Source organism: Ornithorhynchus anatinus, chromosome 1 (assembly GCF_004115215.2).
Source record: "Ornithorhynchus anatinus isolate Pmale09 chromosome 1, mOrnAna1.pri.v4, whole genome shotgun sequence".
In the NCBI taxonomy this organism is placed as follows: Eukaryota; Metazoa; Chordata; class Mammalia; order Monotremata; family Ornithorhynchidae; genus Ornithorhynchus; species Ornithorhynchus anatinus.
The window spans coordinates 4674340-4697175 of record NC_041728.1 but is presented as its reverse complement, the minus strand read 5'-3'; the positions used below and the strand labels follow the sequence as shown (position 1 = coordinate 4697175).

General features: G+C 52.3%; 1 long non-coding RNA gene across 1 annotated transcript; it reads left to right on the top strand.

The window, feature by feature from the left end:
- Positions 1–4039: 4039 nt before the first annotated feature.
- LOC114813662 lies at positions 4040–8373 on the top strand. The gene is made up of 2 exons (XR_003761373.2): positions 4040–4078; positions 8139–8373. It is a non-coding gene; the product is annotated as an uncharacterized LOC114813662 (long non-coding RNA).
- The last annotated feature ends 14463 nt before the right edge of the window (positions 8374–22836 follow it).

The window sequence follows — 22836 nt, the reverse complement described above, 5'->3', positions numbered from 1 at the left end:
CCCGGCGCTTAGAACAGTGCTCTGCACATAGTAAGCGCTTAACAAATCATTGGTGGAAGGAGCCTGGGCTTGGGAGTCAGGTCGTGGGTTCTAATTCCGACCCCACCACTTATTATAATAATAATGTTGGTATTTGTTGGGTGCTTATTATGTGCCGAGCACTGTTAATGATAATAATAATAATGTTGGTATTTGTTAAGCGCTTACTCTATGCAGAGCACTGTTCTAAGCGCTGGGAGAGATACAAGGAAATCAGGTTGTCCCATATGAGGTTCATAGACAGTCCCATTTTACAGATGAGGGAACTGAGGCCAGGAGCAGTGAAGTGACTCGCCCACAGTCACACAGCTGACAAGTGGCAGAGCGGGGATTCGAACCCATGACCTCCGACTCCCAAGCCCAGGCTCTTTCCACTGAGCCACGCTGCTTCACTGGAGCTCGAGCAACTGAAATCGGTGTCACCGACGGGTCGAGGAGCAGTAAGGAGACCTAGAGGTGATGTGGAATGGACCAAAAGGGAAGCTACGAAAGAACTGTCTTGTTAGATCGATTTTTCAATCAAATATTTTGCTTCTGTCATCCCCCAAGCACTTAATTCAAAGACTCGATGGAAAGCCTTGTATTAAAACCTGATAGGTTTTCAGTAAATGTCATTAGTTACTCCTGGGTCAATCTATATTAAATTGAGTCCTGTCGATATGCAAAATGTCTAAATTACAGCTCCGGCTTTGCGATCGCTTTATTATCATTATTAGTATTAAGTGCCGTCGAGTCTAATGGTCTAATTCAGAAGCAGCGTGGCTCAGTGGAAAGAACCCGGGCTTGAGAGTCCGAGGTCATGGGTTCGAATCCTGGCTCTGCCACTTGTCAGCGGTGTGACCGTGGGCAAGTCGCTTCACTTCTCTGTGCCTCAGTTACTCATCTGTAAAATGGGCATTAACCGTGAGCCTCACGTGGGACGATTTGATGACCCTGTATCTTCCCCAGCGCTTAGAACGGTGCTCCGCACATCGTAAGCGCTTAACAAATGCCAACATTAATGGTAATTAAAACAGGTCATTGGTAAAAACAGGACAGGCAAGAAAAATGCCATCGTAATAATTGTGATAGTTAAGCGCTCAATATGTGCCAGGCACAATATATTTTCGTTACCCTATTTATTTTGTTAACGAATTGTACATCGCCTCGATTCTATTTAGTTGCCATCGGTTTTTACGAGATGTTCTTCCCCTTGACGCTGTTTAGTGCCATCGTTCTCGTCCGTCCGTCTCCCCCGATCAGACCGTGAGCCCGTCAAACGGCAGGGACCGTCTCTATCTGTTGCCGACTTGTTCATCCCAAGCGCTTAGTACAGTGCAGAGCAGACGATAGTAAGCGCTCAGTAAATACTACCGAATTATTATTATGAATCCCCATTTTCCAGATGAGGTAACTGAGGCCCAGAGAAGTGAAGCGACTGGCCCACAGTCGCCCAGCCGACAAGCGGCAGAGCCGGGATTCGAACCCGTGACGTCCGACTCCCAAGCCGGGGCTCTTGCCACCGAGCCACGCTGCTTCTCTCCTCTTTGTTCCGCCCCGGTCAGCCCAGGTCAGGGAGTGAGTCCTCAACTGACCATAATAATGATGTTGGCATTTGTTAAGCGCTTACTATGTGCAGAGCACCGTTCGAAGCACCGCGGGAGATACAGGGGAATCGGGTTGCCCCACGTGAGGCTCACGGTCTTAAAGCCCTTTTTCCAGATGAGGGAACTGAGGCATAGAGAAGTGAAGTGACTTGCCCGCAGTCACACAGCTGACAAGTGGCGGAGCCGGGATTCGAACTTCCCCTCTTCGAAACCCTACTTAGAGCTCACCTCCTCCGAGAGGCCTTCCCACACCGAGCTCCCCTTTTCCCTCCGCTCCCTCTACCCCCCTTCACCCCTCCGCAGCTAAACCCTCTTCTCCCCCCTCTCCCTCTGCTCCTCCCCGTCTCCCTTCCCCTCGGCACTGTGCCCGTCCGCTCGACTTTCTATGTCTTCATCACCCTATTTATCTTGTTAATGAGACGTTCACCCCCTCGATTCCGTCTATCGCCATCGTTCTCGTCCGTCCGTCTCCCCCGATCGGACCGTGAGCCCGTCGAAGGGCAGGGACCGTCTCTATCCGTTACCGATTTGTCCGTTCCCAGCGCTCAGTCCAGCGCTCTGCACATAGCGAGCGCTCAATAAATGCTATTGAAAGGATGAATGAATTCGAACCCGTGACCGACGACTCCCAAGCCCGGGCTCTTTCCGTCGCGCCCCGCCGCTCCTCTCCTCTCACGTACGAAGGGCAAACTGTCCTCTCCGGAGACGCCCACCTGCCCGCACCAGGCCTCCACCGGAGCGGCCTCGGACAACGCCGCGGAGCACGAGGCAGGAAGAGGCACGACCTCTTATCACCGGAACGTGCCCTTCGCTCTGAGAACTGTTTACCGCAGAGAAAGAAATGAGGCAAGGCTCCGCGGGAGTCTACGGACAAAACGGCCCCGGGAGCCGAGGTGCCGGCTTTTCATTTTTGAAGGCGGCGGTGAGTTGGGGAAAGGGGGGGAAAGGCTTCCAGATGGCGGGGAAGGAAGGCGCGGAAGAGAGGCCCGGCCTCAGAGGCGCGGGAAAGCCAGACCTCGGCCAGAAAACCCCGGGGCCGCACGAGGGAAGGCGCCCAGAAACGTGCCCCGCGCTGGAGCCGCTGATGAAAACGAGGGACAGGGGAAGAAAGACCAAAGGAGGAGAGACGCCGATAACAGTAATAATAATAATGTGGGTGTTCGTCAGGCGCTTACTATGTGCCGAGCACTTTCCGAGCACTGGGGGGGAATACGAGGTGATCGGGTTGTCCCACGTGGGGCTCACAGTCTTCATCCCCTTTTCCAGGTAACTGAGGCACAGAGAGGTTCGGCGACTTGCCCGAAGTGACACAGCTGGCAAGTGGCGGAGCTGGAATTCGAACCCATGACCTCTGACTCCCAAGCCCGGGCTCTTGCCACTGAGCCACGCCGCTTCTCCTATTCTTAGCGCTTAGAACGGTGCTCCGCACGTAGTAAGCGCTTAACGAATACCAACATTATTATTCTTCACTATTCTTCACTGTCCTAAGCGCTGGGGTAGACGCGGGGTAATCAGGTTGTCCCACGTGAGGCTCACGGTCTTCATCCCCATTTTACAGATGAGGTAGCTGAGGCCCAGAGAAGTGAAGTGACTTGCCCAAAGTCACACAGTTGACAGGTGGCAGAGGCGGGATTAGAACCCACGACCTCTGACTCCTAAACCCGGCCTCTTTATGCCATGCTGCTGATTAACTCGTGTCTGCCCCAGCCCTCAGTACAGTGCCTGGCACATCATAAGTGCTTAACAAGCAGCGGGGCCTAGGGGGTAGAGCCCCGGACCCGGGTTCTAATCCCGGCGCCGCCACCCGAGGGGCCTTCGGCAAGTCACTTTCTGTGCCTCGGTGACCTCATCTGGAAAACGGGGATTAGGACCGTGAGCCCCGTGTGGGACAACCCGATCGCCTTGTATCCCCCAGCGCTTAGGACGGTGCTCTGCACGTAGTAAGCGCTTAACGGATGCCGACATTATGATCACTTCACTTCTCTGGGCCTCAGTTACCTCATCTGTAAAACGGGGATTAAGAGTGGGCGTCCCACCTGGGACGGGGACTGTGTCCAACCTGATTAACGTGTATCTATCCCAGTGCTTAGAACGCGGCTCGGCACATAGCGAGCGCTTAATAAATTCCATTTTATTTTTCTATTTGGAGCCCCGCCTAGACAGGAGCCAGAAGAAGGAGCGAAGGGCTTGCCGTCACCCTGGGAGGACGGAGGACAATCAGCCGGTCGTATTTATCGAGCGCTTACTGTGTGCAGGGCGCTCTTCTAAACCCTTGGGAGAGGATGATATCCATTCATTCATTCATTCAGTAGTATTTATTGAGCGCTTACTATGTGCAGAGCACCGGACTGAGCGCTCGGAATGGACAATTCGGCAACGGATAGAGACGATCCCCGCCCAGCGACGGGCTCGCGGTCTAATCGGGGGACAAAAAACGAGACAACTTAATCACGGTAAATAGAATCAAGGGGATGGACACCCCATTAACGAAATAAATGGGGGAATAAAAATATGTACGAATGAGCGGAGTGCTGAGGGGAGGGGAAGGGAGGGGGGAGGAGCAGAGGGAAAGGGGGGAAAAGGGGCTTTGCTGAGGGGAGGTGAAGGGGGAGCAGAGAGGGAGCGGAGGGAAAAGGGCAAGTTCAGTCTTGGAAGGCCTCCTGGAAGAGGTGAGCTCTCAGTATGAGATATGAAAAACGTAGTCCCTGCCCACAGTGAGCTTCCAGTCGAGACGGGGAGGACAGGCAGGTAATAATAATGTTGGTATTTGTTAAGCGCTTGCTGTGTGCAGAGGACTGTTCTAAGCGCTGGGGTAGATAGAGGGCAATCAGGTCCCACGTGAGGCTCACAGTCTTAATCCCCATTTTACAGTTGAGGGAACTGAGGCCCAGGGAAGTGGAGTGACTCGCCCACAGTCACACAGCTGACGAGCGGCAGAGCCGGAATTCGAACCCGTGACCTCGGACGCCCAAGCCCGGGCTCTTTCCACTGAGCTTCGATTTGTGCGTGTTAATAATGTCTGTCTCTGCCTCTAGACTGTGAACTCACTGTGGGCAGGGAATGTGTCTGTTCATTCGGTCGTAGGTATTGAGCTCTTACCGTTTCCAGAGCACTGTACTAAGCGCTTGGTAGGGTACAATGCAACAGCAAATGGGTCTCTATCTGTTACCGATTTGTCCATTCCAAGCGCTTAGTCCAGTGCTCTGCACATAGTAAGCGCTCAGTAAATACTATTGAATGAATGAATGAATCCCCTGCCCTCAACCAGCTGACGGACTAGAGTGTTTGTTGTCGTATGGTATTCTCCCAGTCGCTTAATACAGCGCTTTGCACGCAGTAATCCAAGAATCCAAGCTCCGCCACGCGTCAGCTGTGGGACTGTGGGCGAGTCACTTCACTTCTCTGCGCCTCATTTACCTCATCTGTAAAATGGGGATGAAGACCGTGAGCCTCACGTGGGACAACTTGATTACCCTGTATCTACCCCAGTGCTAGAACAGGAGAAGCAGCGTGGCTCAGTGGAAAGAGCCCGGGCTTGGGAGTCGGAGGTCGTGAGTTCGAATGCCGGCTCTGCCATTTGTCAGCTGTGTGACCGTGGGCGAGTCACTTCACTTCTCTGTGCCTCAGTCCCCTCATCTGGAAAATGGGGATTAACTGGGAGCCTCACGTGGGACGACCCGATGACCCTGTATCTCCCCCAGCGCTTAGAACAGTGCCCGGCACATAGTAAGCGCTTAACAAATACCTACATTAATATTCCCCCTCCTCCTCCTCATCGCATCCTCCGCAGGGCGGAATTCCTGCTCGGTAATCCTAGTGAGGAAATCTCCATTTGCAGTTCGATATTTGGACGGAACAGTCCACCAGCAGAAAACCTCTGCCTCCCTGTTGCATTTTTCCTTTTAAACTTCACTTAAAAAGAGGCTCATGGAAATCGACCTATGAGAGATGGAAATGCAGGCAGTGGGTGGTCAGTTAAATTCGAGCAGAAACGATAAAACAAGGCAAGAAAATATTTTATTAGGCTCACCTCACATCAGATGAGTAATAATAATAATGACGACGTTGGTATTTGTTAAGCGCTTACTGTGTGCCGAGCGCTGTTCTAAGCGCTGGGGTCGATGCAAGGTAATCAGGTTGTCCCACGTGAGGCTCACAGTCTTCATCCCCGTTTTACAGATGAGGTCACTGAGGTGCCGAGAAGTGAAGCGACTTGCCCAAAGTCACCCGGCTGACAGGTGGCGGAGCCGGGATTTGAACCCACGACCCCTCACACCTAAACCCCTGCTCTCTTCACTGAGCCGCGCTACCTTAGAATCTATAATCCTGCCAAAGTCTTTTCCGTATATTCCACCAAAAAAAGACTGTAGTTTGGTACCGTCGATTTGACGCGAGAGCCTGGTTTTAGAACTTCCAGTTTGCATGAAATCCCAGAGATGCGAGGATCGCCACGTGCTCCGAATCGGGAATCGGTGCCAGTTAGAAATCCTCGCAGAAAGTTTCACTGTGAATTCCAAACCACGACTTTCAGTTCTACTTGAAGGTACTGAAAACAAAAATGTTCCCTCTACAGGATGTTTGTCTGTAGCCGGACAGGTGGACGTAGACCTTCCAGTCCGGTTTGTATCCCAGTAGTTTTACTATTCTCGAAGTAGACCACGCATTAATAATAATAATAATTTTGATATTTGTTAAGCGCTTACTATGTGCAATACACTGTTCTAAGCTCCGGGGTAGATGCAAGGTCATCGGGTTGTCCCTTGTGAGGCTCACAGTCTTCATCTCCATTTTACAGCTGAGGTCACTGAGGCCCAGAGAAGTGAAGTGACTCGCCCACGGTCACCCAGCTGACAAGTGGCGGATCGGGGATTCGAACCCACGACCTCCGACTCCCAAGCCCGGCCTCTTTCCACTGAGCCACGCTGCTTCTCCTGTTCTAGCACTGGGGTAGATACAGGGTAATCAAGTTGTCCCACGTGAGGCTCACGGTCTTCATCCCCATTTTACAGATGAGGTAAATGAGGCGCAGAGAAGTGAAGTGACTCGCCCACAGTCCCACAGCTGACGCGTGGCGGAGCTTGGATTCGAACCCATGACCTCTGACTCCCAAGCCCGGGCTCTTCCCCCCCGAGCCCCGCTGCTTCCCTTAAACTTGGACTCTCACAGAACGCCACAGAAACGTGAACCGTAACTGCCGGGAAACACTCATTCGAGTTGGATGGAACATAAGAATGGTCTCTATCTGTGGCCGAATTGTCCGTTCCAAGCGCTTAGTCCAGTGCTCTGCACATAGTAAGCGCTCAATAAATACGCCTGAATGAATTAATGAATAAGAATTGGCGTGCTGGGCACTGCTAACTTAATACGTAGATAAGATGCCTGAGAAATGTTCAGTGAGGCTGCCGAGATTGTCCTCGGAAAGTTAATCTTCCTTTCAGATGTTGCTGCAGAGGAATTATTTTATTTTATATTATTTTACGGTATTCGTTAAGTGCTTACTATGTGCCAGGCACTGTACTAGGCACTGGGGCAGATATAAGCTAATCAGGTTGGAGAAATCCCTGTCCCGCATGGGCCTCACAGTCTTAATCCCCATTTTTACAGATGAGGTAATCGAGGCAGAGAGAATAATAATAATTATAATGATGGTATTTGTTAAGTGCTTATGGGTTCGAATCCCGGCTCTGCCCCTCGTCAGCTGTGTGCCCGTGGGCCAGTCACTTCACTTCTCTGTGCCTCAGTTCCCTCATCTGGAAAATGGGGATGAAGACTGTGAGCCTCACGTGGGACAACCTGATGACCCTGTATCTACCCCGGCGCTTAGAACAGTGCTCCGCACAGAGTAAGCGCTTACAAATACCAACGTTATTATTATCTTTGCTACGTGCTGAGCACTGTTCTAAGCACTGGGGTAGATACAGGGTAATCAGCCTGTCCCAGTGGGGGCTCGCATTTTTGAATTTTTGAGGTCACTGAGGCCCAGAGAAGCGAAGCGACTCGCTCGAGGTCGCACGGAAGACAAGCGGCGGGGCCGGGATTAGAACCCAGGCCCCTCCGGCTCTATCCGCTAATCCAGGCTGCTTCTGAATGATGGAGAGAGGGAGTAGACGACGAAGGAGGTAAATGTCGGTGGACTTTTTTCATCTCTCACGGACATTCTATTGATGGGCTTTTCGGGATTAATATCAGTAGACACATTAATAACATTTAGCGCTTACTGTCCCTCGAACCCCAGACATCATAGTTTTAGCAGCGTGGCTCAGTGGAAAGAGCCCGGGCTGGGGAGTCGGAGGTCATGGGTTCGACTCCCGGCTCTGTCACCCGTCAGCCGTGTGACCGTGGGCGAGTCACTTCACTTCTCTGGGCCTCAGTTACCTCATCTGGAAAATGGGGATTAACCGGGAGCCTCACGTGGGACGACCTGATTCCCCTGTATCTACCCCGGCGCTTAGAACAGTGCTCTGCACATAGTAAGGGCTTAACAAATACCAACATTATTATTATTATCTGCAGATGCCAGCTCAACGGGACCGTCCACAGATGACCTGCTACCCGAGATGTGCGATCCATCCTAGAGCGCGTCCCGAAACCTTAGCCTCCGGTTGCTCGGAACCAACCGTGCATCCGTCCATCCGTTATTGTCGAACGCCCGTAACTATGATTTGCCACTAATTTTCCAAACCTTCTTCCATATGCGGCGAATAAATCTCTCCCCTCCCCCCCGTCGGGGCGATGGAGTTAGTGAAAAGCGAAAATCCGTCTCCGTCGGAGGCGTCCTGACCTCCTCCCTGTGCGGCGGGTTGTGCGTCTCTGGCCATCCGACCAATGTCTTTAACATCCTTTCGCCGTTCTTTGGTATCTTCCCCTCTGCTCCTCCCCCTCTCCCTTCCCCTCCCCTCAGCACCGTGCTCGACCGCTCAACTGTATGTATTTTTGATTACCCTATTTATTTTGTTAATGAGATGTCCATCCCCTTGATTCTATTTATTGCTGTTGTTTTAATGAGACGTTCATCCCCTCGATTCTATTTATTGCTATCGTTTTTATCCGTCCGTCTCCCCCGATTAGACCGTAAGCCCGTCGATGGGCAGGGATTGTCTCTGTCTGTTGCCGATCTGTCCGTTCCAAGCGCTTAGTACAGTGCTCTGCACATAGTAAGCGCTCAATAAATACTATTGAATGAAAGAACGAATCGTCCAGCGCGGACGGAGCGTTAGTTACTTTCTAAAGGACTAGAATAGCGCGACCGCATCTGGAACTCATCGTTCGCTCCCTAATCCGGCAGATCCCCCAGGTTTAAGAAGGTCTTTCAATTCAAATTATTCGCCCGGATCGTTGTAAATAACATACGATTAACTCCTAGAAGAAACAATCATTATATCCGAAAAAAAAAACCCACCTCTTTTTTTTTCTTTTTTAAACGGGGTGATTCAATCAACTTATTTCCAAAACATCCTATTCTACTCGCATAGTTCTGTTCAATTACCGTAGCGTGTGTGGTTGTCAAACCGAGCGGGAGCTATTATTTTTAAATAAAATCTAAAGCGGGTAGAGTTAATCCATATAGTTTAACTACTGGTGAGAATCGGAGGAAATTAAGGGCGGGAAAAGCTCTTCCCCACTTGGGATATTAACCCCTTTCGGAGCTATTCAGAATGGTTGGGCTGAAAGAAACGTTTCAATAATGCAGTGAGGGGATGTTCTAACCGGTCAAGGTGTCCACTTGCTTATTATTATGATGATATTTATTAAATGCTTACTATATTCATTCATTCAATAGTATTTATTGAGCGCTTACTATGTGCAGAGCACTGGACTGAGCGCTTGGAACGGACAGATCGGTAACAGATAGAGACGGTCCCTGCCCTTCGACGGGCTCACGGTCCGATCGGGGGAGACGGACGGACGAGAACGATGGCGATAGATAGAGTCGAGGGGAAGAACGTCTCATTAAAACAATAGCAGATAAATAGAATCAGGGTGATGTACATCTCATTAACAAAAGAAATAGGGCGATGAAGATATATACAGTTGAGCGGTCGAGCACAGCGTTGAGGGGAGGGCAAGGGAGGGGGGAGGAGCAGAGGGAAAGGGGGGAAAAGGGGGCTTAGCTGAGGAGAGGTGAAGGGGGGGTAGAGGGAGCAGAGGGAGAAGGGGAGCTCAGTGTGGGAAGGCCTCTCGGAGGAGGTGAGCTTTAAGTAGGGTTTCGAAGAGGGGAAGAGAATGAGTTTGGCGGAGGCGAGGAGGGAGGGCGTTCCGGGACCGCGGGAGGACGCGGCCCGGGGGTCGACGGCGGGACGGGCGAGACCGAGGGACGGCGAGGAGGCGGGCGGCGGAGGAGCGGAGCGTGCGGGGCGGGCGGTGGAGAGAGAGAAGGGAGGAGAGGTAGGAGGGGGCGAGGTGACGGACAGCCTCGAAGCCTAGAGTGAGAAGTTTTTGTTTCGTGCCGAAGTCGATAGGCAACCACTGGAGGCTTTTAAGAAGGGGACTGATATGCCCAGAGCCAAGCACTGGGGTAGATACAAGGGAATCAGGCTGTCCCACGTGGGTCTCACAGTCTTAATCCCCATTTTCCAGATGAGGGAACCGAGGCCCAGAGAAGTGAAGTGACTCGCCCACAGTCACACAGCTGACGAGTGGCAGAGCCGGGAGTCGAACCCATGACCTCTGACTCCCAAGCCCGGGCTCTTTCCACTGAGCCACGCTGCTTCCCCCAAACACCCCCCCCCCCCCCGACATTGCCATAAAGCATTTGGGGTGGGTTTTTTGTTTTTTTAGTTCTTTTAAAATCCATACGGTAAGATAGAATGTCTTCCGCTGGTAGAAACAATGTTGGTACTTGTTAAGCGCTTACTATGTGCAACAAATAATAATAATATTGGTATTTGTTAAGCATTTATTATGTGCAGAGCGCTGTTCTAAGCGCTGGGGTAGATACAGGGTCATCAGGTCGTCCCACGTGAGGCTCACAGTTAATCCCCATTTTCCAGATGAGGTCACTGAGGCCCAGAAAAGTGAAGTGACTTGCCCACGGTCACACAGCTGACAAGCGGCAGAGCCGGGATCCGAACCCATGACCTCTGACTCCCAAGCCTGTGCTCTTTCCACTGAGCCACGCTGCTTCTCTCTCGGTGGCTAACTAAAAATTTTATACCGCACTGACAAATTTAAGAAGGTCACACGAATTTCTACCGATATCTCTATCCTCCTACATCCAGACGTCGTCCATCGAACAGCAGCGGGAAGGAGAAGAAATTTAGAATAAGAGCGTTCATAACAGGGTAGAAACTATATACAAAAGTGCTGTGGGGCGGGGAGGGGGGTTAGAGCAGAGGGAGCGAGTGGGGGGGATGGGGAGAGGAAGGAAAAGGGGGGCTTCGTCCGGGAAGGCCTCCTGGAGGAGGCGAGCTTTCAGTAGGGCTTTGAAGGCCCTTCGGCCTTCCAGGCCTGGACTCTATCCATTAGGCCACGCTGCACCTGCACCGTAATTTAACGTATCTCCCATTACTTCCCCGAACTAACTCCCACTGGACCTTCAAGAAGGATTCATAATTGAATTCTTTCACCGCGTCTCGGCTAGATAATTCTCTGAGCCACCGAGGGACTGTCTCGAAGAATTCCGCCTTTCGTTGGGATCCCTCGGTTCTCGCTTAAGACGCCGCATTTTTCAAACTTGGGCAAACTATCCAGTGTGGATTTTATCGTATTCATTCATTCGATAGTATTTATCGAGCGCTTACTACGTGCAGAGCACTGGACTAAGCGCTTGGAAGGGACAAATCGGTAAGAGATAGCGACGGTCCCTGCCCTTTGACGGGCTCGCAGTCTAATCGTAATCATTCGGGCAAATCGGAGTGTCGGTCTCCTAAATGAACTCAGATTAAAGTATTTAGCCTTTTTGATTCGATTCATTCAGTTCATTCGATCGTATTTACTGAGCGCTTACTGTGTGCAGAGCACTGTACTAAGCGCTGGGGGAGATACAGGGTGATCAGGTTGTCCCACGTGGGGCTCCCAGTTTGAATCCCCATTTTACAGATGAGGTCACCGAGGCCCAGAGAAGCGAAGTGACTTGCCCACGGTCACACAGCTGACAAGTGGCCGAGCCGGGATTCGCCAGTAAGCGCTTAACAAATATCAGTTATTTTCTTATTCTTTTGGGGTACTCAACCAATCATCTGGCTTCAGCTACCACCTCTATGCAGATAACCCCCAAATCTCTTACTGGACTCAATGACCTTGCTTTTCTCTTGCCTCCAGGGCATCATCACAAGAGAAAATAACCCTTGCCGCACCCCCGTCCTCCCCTACCCTATTGTGAGGAAAAAAAAATGTTTGGATCGGTAATTATGTTGTTTGCGTCCATCTGCCCCCCTCGATTAGACTGCGAGCGCGTCTTTGGGCAGGGATCGTCTCTATCTGTTGCTGAATCGTCCATTCCAAGCGCTTAGTACGGTGCTCTGCCCATAGTAAGCGCTCAATAAATACTGTTGAGTGAATGAACCCGGGACCTCTGACTTTCCACCGAGCCACGCTGCTTCTCTAAATAGAGACAGTCCCTGCCCACGACGGGTTTACATTCTAGAAGGGGGGAAACAGACATCAAAACGAAACAGGTACAAGTAACCGGACATCTATGGCGTAAATATAAATAAATAGAATTATAGCTATATACACATCATTAATAAAATAAATAGAATACACAAGCGCTGTGGGGCGGGGAGAGGGGGAGAGCGGAGGGAGGGAGTCGGGGCGATGGGGAGGGGAGGAGGAGCAGAGGAAAAGGGGGCTCAGAAACAGTCTTATGGTTTAAAGCTGCGGAGGAGATCAACGAGCTCTCCGCCGCCAGCTGTCCTCTGATTTATTCAAGAGTTTTAATTTATAAATAAACTCACAGATAAATTTAAAGGCGTCAGAATGCTAAGTGCCTGGAGAAACTCTAGCGTTCTGCAGCCTTGTTCTCCTCCCCTATTATCCACGCTGATCGCATCCACATGAGGTCACCAACTGACATCTTTTTCTCGGTCTAAGCGCCCGGCCGATTCTGAGGTTTTACCTCCGAAGAGCTAGTACCGAGTATTCCTTCTTCTTAACTCACCCAATTTAGGATTCTCCAGAAAGTTAACTTGGCTCTTCCTAACGCCCGGAAAAGTAAAATTTTCCTCTCAGCGAGTGCGCTTCTACCTTCTACAGGAGACTCTAAAGATACCCTAATTTCCTTTGATCCCCAGGCTGTGGTTTATATATTTGTCAAACAGCCTTTTGTTTTAATCCTCTCCATCCGCCCGATACTCATTTTAAAAGTCCGCTTAAAATAGGAAACGGTGGGTAGTTTTAAGTTGAAAACCAGAAAAAAAAAGGGAAAGGCCATAATTTCTCCCGTTCCAGGTGGACAGATCGCAGATTTGCTTCAAGGATAGAATATAACTTCAATCTGTGACTCAATCGCTCAATCAGTGGTATTTATTGAACGCCCCACGGCACTTAAGGTACACATGGGTAAATTATTCATTTATTTATGTATTTATTTATTCATATTAATTCCCGTCCCCCCCTCTAGACTTTAAACTCGTCGGGGGCAGGGAGTGTGTCTGTTTATTGTTCTGTCGTACTCTTGCAAGTGCTTAAGTACGGTGCTCTGTACAGAGTAAGCGTTCAGTAGATACGATTGAATGAATAAATGAATGCTTATTATGTGCAGAGGCCCGTTCTAAGGACTATTCATTCATTCATTCAACAGTATTTATTGAGCGCTTACTATGTGCAGAGCACTGTACTAAGCGCTTGGGATGAACAGGTCGGCAACAGATAGAGACGGTCCCTGCCGTTTGACGGGCTGACGGTCTAATCGACTAGGGACAGTGCGACAGAATTAGAGGGAATATTGGCATTCCCAGAGATATCTGTTGCCGAATTGTCCATTCCAAGCGCTTACTACAGTGCTCATAGTAAGCGCTCGATAAATACTATTGAATGAATGAATATCCAGCTTCCAGCGTGTCCTGCCTTCCGCTGTCGAGTCGTGTCCGACCCAAAGCGACTCCACGGACGCATCTCTCCCGGAGCGCCCCGCCTCCGTCCGCCATCGTTCCGGTAGTGGATCCGCAGGGTTTCCTCGCTCGAAATCCGGAAGCGGTTGACCGTCGCCTCCTTCCGCGCAGCAGATTGAGTCTCCTCCCTCGACCGTCTCCCGGGCCGCCGCCGCCCGGCCCGGGGGAGTTCCGACTCGTCGCCGACGGCCTGCCCCCCCGCCGGCCACCGGCCAAGCTGGGAACGGACCGGACGGGCCTCCGCTCGACTCTCCGTAGCCGAGCCTGGAAGAGGACGGGAAACTCCCCAGGTGCCTTTCCGAGAGAGGTAACTTCTGTTAGACGGTTTCCATTGTGACCATCTCTATGAAGCCGTTGAACGGGTCTGTTTCCTCTCTAGACTCTGAGCTCTTTGAGGACGGGGAGCATCCCGCCTCTGCCACGTGTCAGCTGTGTGACTGTGGGCAAGTCGCTTCACTTCTCGGTGCCTCAGTTACCTCAGCTGTCAAATGGGGATTGAGACCGTGAGCCCCACGTGGGACAACCTGACGACCTTGTATCTCCCCCAGCGCTTAGAACAGTGCTCTGCACATAGTGAGCACTTAACAAATACCAACATTATTATTATTATGTCTATCAACTCTGTATTATTATGCCCTCCCAAGCACTTAGTAGAGTGTGCTGCACACAGTAAGCGCTCAAGAAATACCATCGATTGATGGATTTCTTGTCACCTATCTTATCAGGTGACCTGGGAGGCCCCTGAGGTGGTCCACGAATAAGCTGACGCTATGGCCTAGTGGATAGAGCCCGGGCCTGGGAGTCACGAGGACCTGGGTTCTAATCCCGGCTCCACCACTGGTCTGCTGTGCGACCTCGGGCAAGTCACTTCGCTTCTCTGCGCCTCAGTCACCTCATCTGTAAAATGGGGATTGAGAATGTCAACCTCAGGTGGGACGGGGACGGTGTCATTCATTCATTCGTTCAATAGTATCTATTGAGCGCTTACTATGTGCAGAGCACTGTACTGAGCGCTTGGAACGGACAAGTCGGTAACAGATAGAGACGGTCCCTGCCCTTCGACGGGCTCACGCTCTAATCGGGGGAGACGGACGGACGAGACCGATGGCGATAAATGGAGTCGAGGGGAAGAACATCTCCAAACTGATTTGCCTTGTATCTACCCCGGTGCTTAAAACGGTGCTTGGCATATAGTGAGCACTTAACACATGCTATAATATTAATAATAATTATTATTATTATGACAGCAAGCCTCAGCAGTCAGCCTTCTCCCCTTCACCCCCCCCCCCCGCCCCCCCAGCCGGGGACCACCCCAGGCATCTCCGGGTGCCGTGGAAAGGACGTCCACGAATGCCACCCCAAAGCACTTGTGGACATTCCTGTCATTTTATTAATCCCTTTGCTCCCGGCCCCAAAACATTTAATGTACACGTCTGTCACTTTATTTACCGGCATTGGCGTTTGTCTCACCCACTGTAGACCGTTAGCCCGCTGCGGGCGGGGAATGTCACTCTCTATTATTGCATCGTACTTCCCCAGCCGCTTAGGACAGCGTTCTGCGCACAGTAAGCGCTCGATAAATATGACCGAATGAGTGAACGAATGAATTAATGCACTCCCCTTGGCCCAAGTCGATAAGAAACAGCATGGCTCAGTGGAAAGAGTCAGAGGTCATGGGTTCGACTCCCGGCTGTGCCACTCGTCAGCCGCGTGACCGTGGGCGAGTCGCTTCACTTCTCTGGGCCTCAGTGACCTCATCTGTAAAATGGGGATTAACCGTGAGCCTCACGGGGGACAAGCTGATTCCCCTGTATCTCCCCCAGCGCTTAGAACAGTGCTCCGCACATAGTAAGCGCTTAACAAATACCAACATAATTATTATTATTATGACACATTCTCCCCACCTCTGACCACCCCAACCCAAACACTCATCCGCAAAATTCTTAGACTTAGGAGAATCTGCCATTCATTCAATAGTATTTACCGAGCGCTTAGTATGTGCAGAGCACCGGACTAAGCGCTTGGAATGGGCAATTCCCAGGCAGAGACCCGGGAGCAGTACCCTCTCCGTCTAGATCTTTTCGGTTCCTCGGGGGGAACGATACCCCGCGCTGGCTTGGGGAAACGGAGATCCGAAATCGCCTCTCTCATACGATCTGCTTCCCCTTCGACGAGAATCGTAACACAGGCGTGTTTAATTCTTTCTCTTTCGTGCCGCACTGTTTAATCTCAGCGAACCATTGGCTGCTGGAAGTGGGAGGGAGGGATGCGGTGCGAGTAACCAGATTCATTACCTAATGTTTTGCTGCTTAACATCAGATTGATCAAACAGCTTCACCAGCCACGGGGCCAGGGGACAAATCAAGCAAAACTCTCTCGCTGAAATAAGCCACCCTTATCTGGGCGGAAGGACCTCGGAGGTTCGCGAGCTTTAAATCCACCCCGGGGTTTTGCGTTATAACTCTATTTAGTTTTCAGAGATGTTCCGGCTTCCAACACATAAACCGGCTTTGTTTGGAGAATTATTTTTTAAATTCGCGTTTAATAAAATCAAGATGGGGAAATGACTCAAAAACAATGAAATGTGTTTTTCGGAGTAAGCGTATTAGTTTATAGTATGAAGAAAACATGTGAGTAAAACCGCAGAAGATACAATTTTTTAATTTGAGGATTTTTATGGGCCCAGTCTGCACCGTGGAGGGTAGGGAATTGTGTGCCCAGTTCCCATTAACGCTAATGAAAACGATACACGGTTCGCCACACGTTACACCGAACGGCCCCCACCGAAAAAACGACTCGATACCCAAAGGTCGCTCTCTCCCTTTGCACGTAATTGAAGTCAAGTCGAAATTCACCTCCGTCTCAGCGGGCCGCGTGTACGTGGCTGTGTACGTTCAACCTCCACGGCTTGCCCTTCGCGGGGCCCCTCTGAGACTGCGGACATTTGCCGTGAGCACGCGGTATGGAAAACATATGCGTTAGGGTCCCGTTCCCCCATCCGTCTCCAACCTCCTTTTTCGTTCACGTTTTACAGACTGGTTCAAAGCCCCTTTCAATTAGTCTGAGCGGGAGGGAGTGGGGATTTGATCCCCGTTTTACGGATGAGGAGACTGAGGCGCAGGGGAGTTAACTGAGCTGCACAAAGGTCACGCGGCGGACAAGCGGCAGAGCTAGGTGGGTTTTTTTGTATATGAAGCGTTTGCTCTGCGCCCCGCTCCTCTCTCGGGATGGCACCCGGTGAGTTTCCGGTCCTCTACCGGTCTCGGCTACGGGAGGGAGAGTCGAGCGGAGGCCCGTCCGGTCCGTTCCCAGCTTGGCCGGTGGCCGGCGAGGGGAAGGCCGTCGGCGACGAGTCGGAACCCGCCCGTGCCGGGCGGCAACGGCACGGGAGGGAGTCGAGGGCGGAGACTCGAGTCGACTAGGTGGAATAATGATGATGATGGTATTTGTTAAGCCCTTACCATGTGCCAAGCACTGTTCTGAGCGCTGGAGGGGATTCAAGGTGATCAGGTTATCCCACGTGGGGCTCACGGTCTTCATCTCCATTTTCCAGATGAGGTCACTGAGGCCCAGAGAAGTCAAATGGCTTGCCCAAAGTCCCACAGCTGACAAGCGGCAGAGTCGGGATTAGAACCCGTGACCTCTGACTCCCAAGCCCGGGCTCTTTCCACTGAGGCACGCCGCTTCTCATAAGCAAGGCAGTGGTTAACCGCTTCCGGATTTTTACCAGGAAAATTCTACGGATCCGCTACCGGAACGATCGCAGACGGAGAGTGGGGGGTTCCGGGAGAGATGTGGCCATGGAGGCGCTCTGGGTCGGAGACGAGATGTGCCGGGCACTGTACTAAGCGCTGGGGTAGATACAAGCTAATGAGGTTGGACACGGTCCCTGTCCCGCATGGGGCTCACAGACTTAATCTCCATTGTATAGGTGAGGGAACTGAGGCCCAGAGAAGCGAAGTGACTTGCCCCAGGCCACCCGGCAGACAAGTGGCAGAGCTGGGATCAGAACCCAGAGCCTCCGACTCCCACGGTCCGTCCCCCGGCCATGCTGCCTCTCTACTGGCCTGACCTGCTTCCGCTCTCCGCTTCTCCCAGACTCATCCGCAGCGTGGCTCAGTGGAAAGAGCCCGGGCTTGGGAGTCGGAGGTCATGGGTTCGAATCCCAGCTCTGCCGCTTGTCAGCCGTGTGACCGTGGGCGAGTCACTTCGCTTCTCTGGGCCTCAGTGACCTCATCTGGAAAATGGGGATTAACCGTGAGCCTCACGTGGGACGACCTGACTACCCCGTATCTACCCCAGCGCTTAGAACGGTGCTCTGCGCATAGCGAGCGCTTAACAGATACCTTACTCTTGACTCTCCGTCCTCCCACCCCTCACTTCACCCCAAACCCGGAACTTCCTCCCACTTCAGATCTTCTAGACAACAGCCCTCCCCGACTTCAAATCCCACCTCCTTCGGGAAAGCTTCCCCCATTAATTGACAATTTTCAGTCTCGCCAGCGCCAAACCCGACTCCCACACACGTACTTTATTCTTATCCTGCGTAATCATCAGTCAGTCGGTCGTATTTATTGAGCAACTGACTCTGTGTGCAGAGCACTGAACTAACCCTCGGGAGAGGACAGTACGACGGAGTCTGCAGACATGTCCCCTGCCCGCCGCGAGCTTACGGTCTAATAATAATAATAATAATAATAATGTTGGTATTTGTTAAGTGCTTACTACGTGCAGAGCACTGTTCTAAGTGCTGGGGAGTCAGGTCGTCCCACGCGAGGCTCCCAGTTAATCCCCATTTTCCAGATGAGGTAACTGAGGCCCAGAGAAGTGAAGTGACTCGCCCACGGTCACGCAGCTGACAAGTGGTAGAGCTAGGATTCGAACCCATGACCTCCGATTCCCAAGCCCGGGCTCTTTCCACTGAGCCACGCTGCCTCTCTGAGGGGGAGGGGGAGATGTAAAAGTCCTCCTTTTTTTGTATTCAATTACTTCTTGTCTTATTTTATTTAGGGAAGCGGCGCGGCTCAGCGGAAAGAGCCCGGGCTTGGGAGTCAGAGGTCACGGGTTCGACTCCCGGCTCTGCCACTGGTCAGCTGCGTGACCGTGGCCGAGTCACTTCACTTCTCTGGGCCTCAGTGACCTCATCTGTAAAGTGGGGATTAACTGTGAGCCTCCCGTGGGCCAACCTGATGACCCTGCATCTCCCCCAGCGCTTAGAACAGTGCGCCGCACTTAGTAATCGCTTAACGAACACCAATATATTTTTTTTTAATTTTATGCCGTCCAATAGTCTCCTCCCCAGAGCGACGCCATGGACGCATCCCTCCCTGAAGGCCCCGCCTCCATCTGCGGTCGTTCCGGTAGTGGATTCGTAGGCTTTTCTTGGTTAAAATCCAGAAGCGGTTGACGGTCGCCTCCTTCCGCGCAGTAAACCTGAGTCTCCGCCCTCGACTATTTCCCCGGTCGCGGCGGCTGCCCGGCCCGGGGGAGTTCCGACTCGTCGCCGCCGGCCTTCCCCCCGCCGGCCACCGGCCAAGCTGGGAACGGACCGGACGGGCCTCCGCTCGACTCTCCCTCCCGTAGCCGAGACCGGTGGAGGACGGGAAACTCTCCTGGTGCCATCCGAGCGGGGTTCGATTATTTAACTAATAATAATAATGATAATATTGGTATTTGTTAAGAGCTTGCTATGGGCCGAGCACTGTTCTAACCGCCGGGGAAGATGCAGGGCAATCGGGTCGTCCCACGCGAGGCTCACGGTTAATCCCCATTTTCCAGATGAGGTCACTGAGGCCCAGAGAAGCGAAGCCACCCGCCCACGGTCACGCAGCTGACGAGTGGCAGAGCCGGGAGTCGAACCCGTGACCTCGGACTCCGAAGCCCGGGCTCTTTCCGCTGAGCCACGCAACTACCTCTTCGCTACTTAGCGCTATGAGCTGCCCTGCTTCTCATTCTATTGATTCTATTTCTCGTGATTATGATGTCTTGCTTTCGCCCGCTCGATTACACTGTGAGCCCGTCGATGGGCAGGGACCGTCTCTCTCTGTTGCCGAATTGTCCATTCCAAGCGCTTAGTCCAGTGCTCTGGACATAGTAAGCGCTCAGTAAATACTATCGAATGAATGAATGATGTCCTGGTGTTTCCTCCTGCTCTATTATAGATCGTCTTTGTTTGTCTCGTCAGATTGTAGAACGGTAGGTCGCAAAATCCAAGGTTATGGCGGATTTGCGGGTGGGAGAATTTTTTCCACGTGAGGCTCTGGGTGGAGTCTGAGCACGCCCAAGCAAACAGTGGTATGTATCGAGCGCCTGCTCTGTGCAGAACACTGTCTTAAGCTCTTGAGAAAGAACAGTGTGTAACAGAGTTGATCTCGTCCTGGGGAAGCGGCGGGGCTCGGTGGAAGGAGCCCGGGCCTCGGAGTCAGAGGTCACGGGTTCGACTCCCGGCTCTGCCACTCGTCAGCTGGGTGACCGTGGGCGAGTCGCTTCACTTCTCTGGGCCTCAGTGACCTCATCTGTCAAATGGGGATTAACTGGGAGCCTCGCGTGGGACGACCCGATTCCCCTGTATCTACCCCGGCGCAGCGCTTAACAGATACCAACGTGGTGAGCTCTTAACAAATGCAAATAACGAACCACAACAAGCGCTCAGTAAATACGATTGCCTGCCTGGCTCTGGTCTCCCCTAAATTACTGTCAACCAAAGAACCTTTCGAAGAGCCCGTCCGTCTGGGGACGAGAGCATCTCTGAGCAGCCAGTTGTCAACCGGGAGCTAGATTCAAACTGCAATTAAAAAAAAGGCCCAGCAACCCGTTTTCACGATCGCATCGCCTCGCTGTTGCATTTATTGAGCGCTCGCTGTGTGCCGAGCGCCGTACGGCGCGCTTGGGAGAGCACGACGCGTCGATGATACCGCCGGATTGGCTGGCAGCATAAAATACTCCTAGATCGCCCTCGTATCGTTAGATCAGCGAGGCGGACCCGGTTACGGCCGCTAAGAAACACGTGGATCTGCCCCCGCTTTCTCAGCGGTCATTACGCCGGTCCCGCGCGGACTCGGCTGGAGCGTCCGCGGGAAATTCCAATCGGCGGCTCGGTCCATTCAAACTGACCTTGAAACCCAAATGGTCTGCGGGCAGGTCTGTCGGTGAGAGGATTAATGAACACAATCTCGTTCGATTCGGGTTTGGAACCGAATGCTGGCGCGGTGGTGATGACGAAGGGGAAGTTCCCGGGAGCGAGACGCATCAGGGAAGGTAATGAAGGTTGCTCGGTGGAGAGAACACGGGCTTTGGAGTCAGACGTCATGGGTTCGAATCCCCGCTCGGCCACTCGTCAGCTGTGTGACTTTGGGCAAGTCGCTTCACTTCTCGGTGCCTCAGTTCCCTCATCTGTAAAATGGGGATTAAGACCGTGAGCCCCACGTGGGACAACCTGATTCCCCTGTGTCTACCCCAGCGCTTGGAACGGTGCTCGGCACATAGTAAGCGCTTAACAAATACCAACATTATTATTAAGGTTCGCTGGATGTGCGACTTCTCCCTCCTAGATCGGCATACAGCGCGGAGATGGAGCAGATGGAGTCGTCTCCGCAGGTGACCGAGGAACAGGAGGGCTGAAAATCGACAGCGGGATCGATCTCGCCTCCAGAATTTTTCATTTTCGTCGCTCGAGATTGCCGGAAGGTGACCTTTTTTCTTATGGTATCTGTTAAGCGCTTACTATGTGCCGAGCACTGTTCTAAACACTGGGGTAGACGCGAAGTGATAATAATGACGATGATGATGGCATTTGTTAAGTGCTTACTATGTGCCGAGCACCGTTCTACACGCTGGGGTAGATACAAAGCGATAATAATTAACTGTGAGCCTCACGTGGGACGACCTGATTCCCCTGTATCTCCCCCAGCGCTTAGAACAGTGCTCTGCACGTAGTTAGCGCTTAACAAACACCAACATTACTATTATTATAATGATAGTAATAATGATGATGATGGCATCTGATAGGCGCTCACTATGTGCCAAGAACTTTTCTAAGCACTGGGGTAGGTACGATGTCATCAGGTTGTCCCACGTGGGGCTCACAGACTTCATCCCCATTTTACAGATGAGGGAGCTGAGGCGCAGAGAAGTGAAGCGACTTGCCCAAAGTCACCCAGCTGACAAGCGGCGGAGCCGGGATCAGAACCCATGACCTGACTCCCAAGCCCACGCTCTTTCCACTACGCCGCGCTGCTCCTCATAAAAAATGTCGGTATTCGTTAAGCCCTTACTATGTGCGGAGCACTGTTCTAAGCGCCGGGGTAGATACAAGGTCATCAGGTTGTCCCGCGTGGGGCTCACGGTCTTCCTCCCCATTTTCCAGATGAGGGAACTGAGGCGCAGAGAAGCCAAGTGACTCGCCCGAGGTCACCCGGCGTGGCGGAGCCGGGATTAGAACCCGCGACCTCCGACTCCCAAGCCCGGCCTCTTGCCACTAAGCCCCGCCGCTTACTTACTCCATACTTACTCCAACGAAGACGTCAATGCCGGTGAGTGTCTAGACGGCAAACGATACGGACGCGTGATAAATTCCCGACAGCCAGAGCATTAGAGGTTTTGGGCCAGATTCCCGAGAAATCCGTGTGGGTGGGCGTGCGTCTCTGCGGGCGCTCGGTCGGGTATCGTGGCTTTTGAAATTTAGCCCCAGTCCGGATTTTGCCTTCCCGTTCAAGTTGAAATCTCTCATGCTGTCGGTCTGGTAGTGGCCACGCGTGACTGGCCAAGGAGGAAAAAATAAAAGAAGCCACGAGGAGAAAGGAGCAAAGGAAGACACGGGAAAATTATTTGGCCGAGGAAGAGGGAGAAATCGGCGACTACGTTATTGGCACTCAAAGTAAGGTTTGCGTTCGTTTCTTCCGTATCCCCGACCTACGGTACGCCAGACGGTCGTGCCGGTGATTCGTCTGCAGGAAATCCGTTATGTGTACCCAGACCGTATCATCACTTATCCCTTCGCAGTGATTTACAGACCGCAGACCGTTCGAGCGGAATTCTCAATCGCACGGTCTCCCCCCCCCCCCCCCGGCCCCCTCCCCGGGGAAAAAGGAAGGGGCGGCTCGCGGACGGACGCGACCGGCTCCGTCGGACGCGGCCGGGAGGTTGACCCCGCGGAGGCCGAG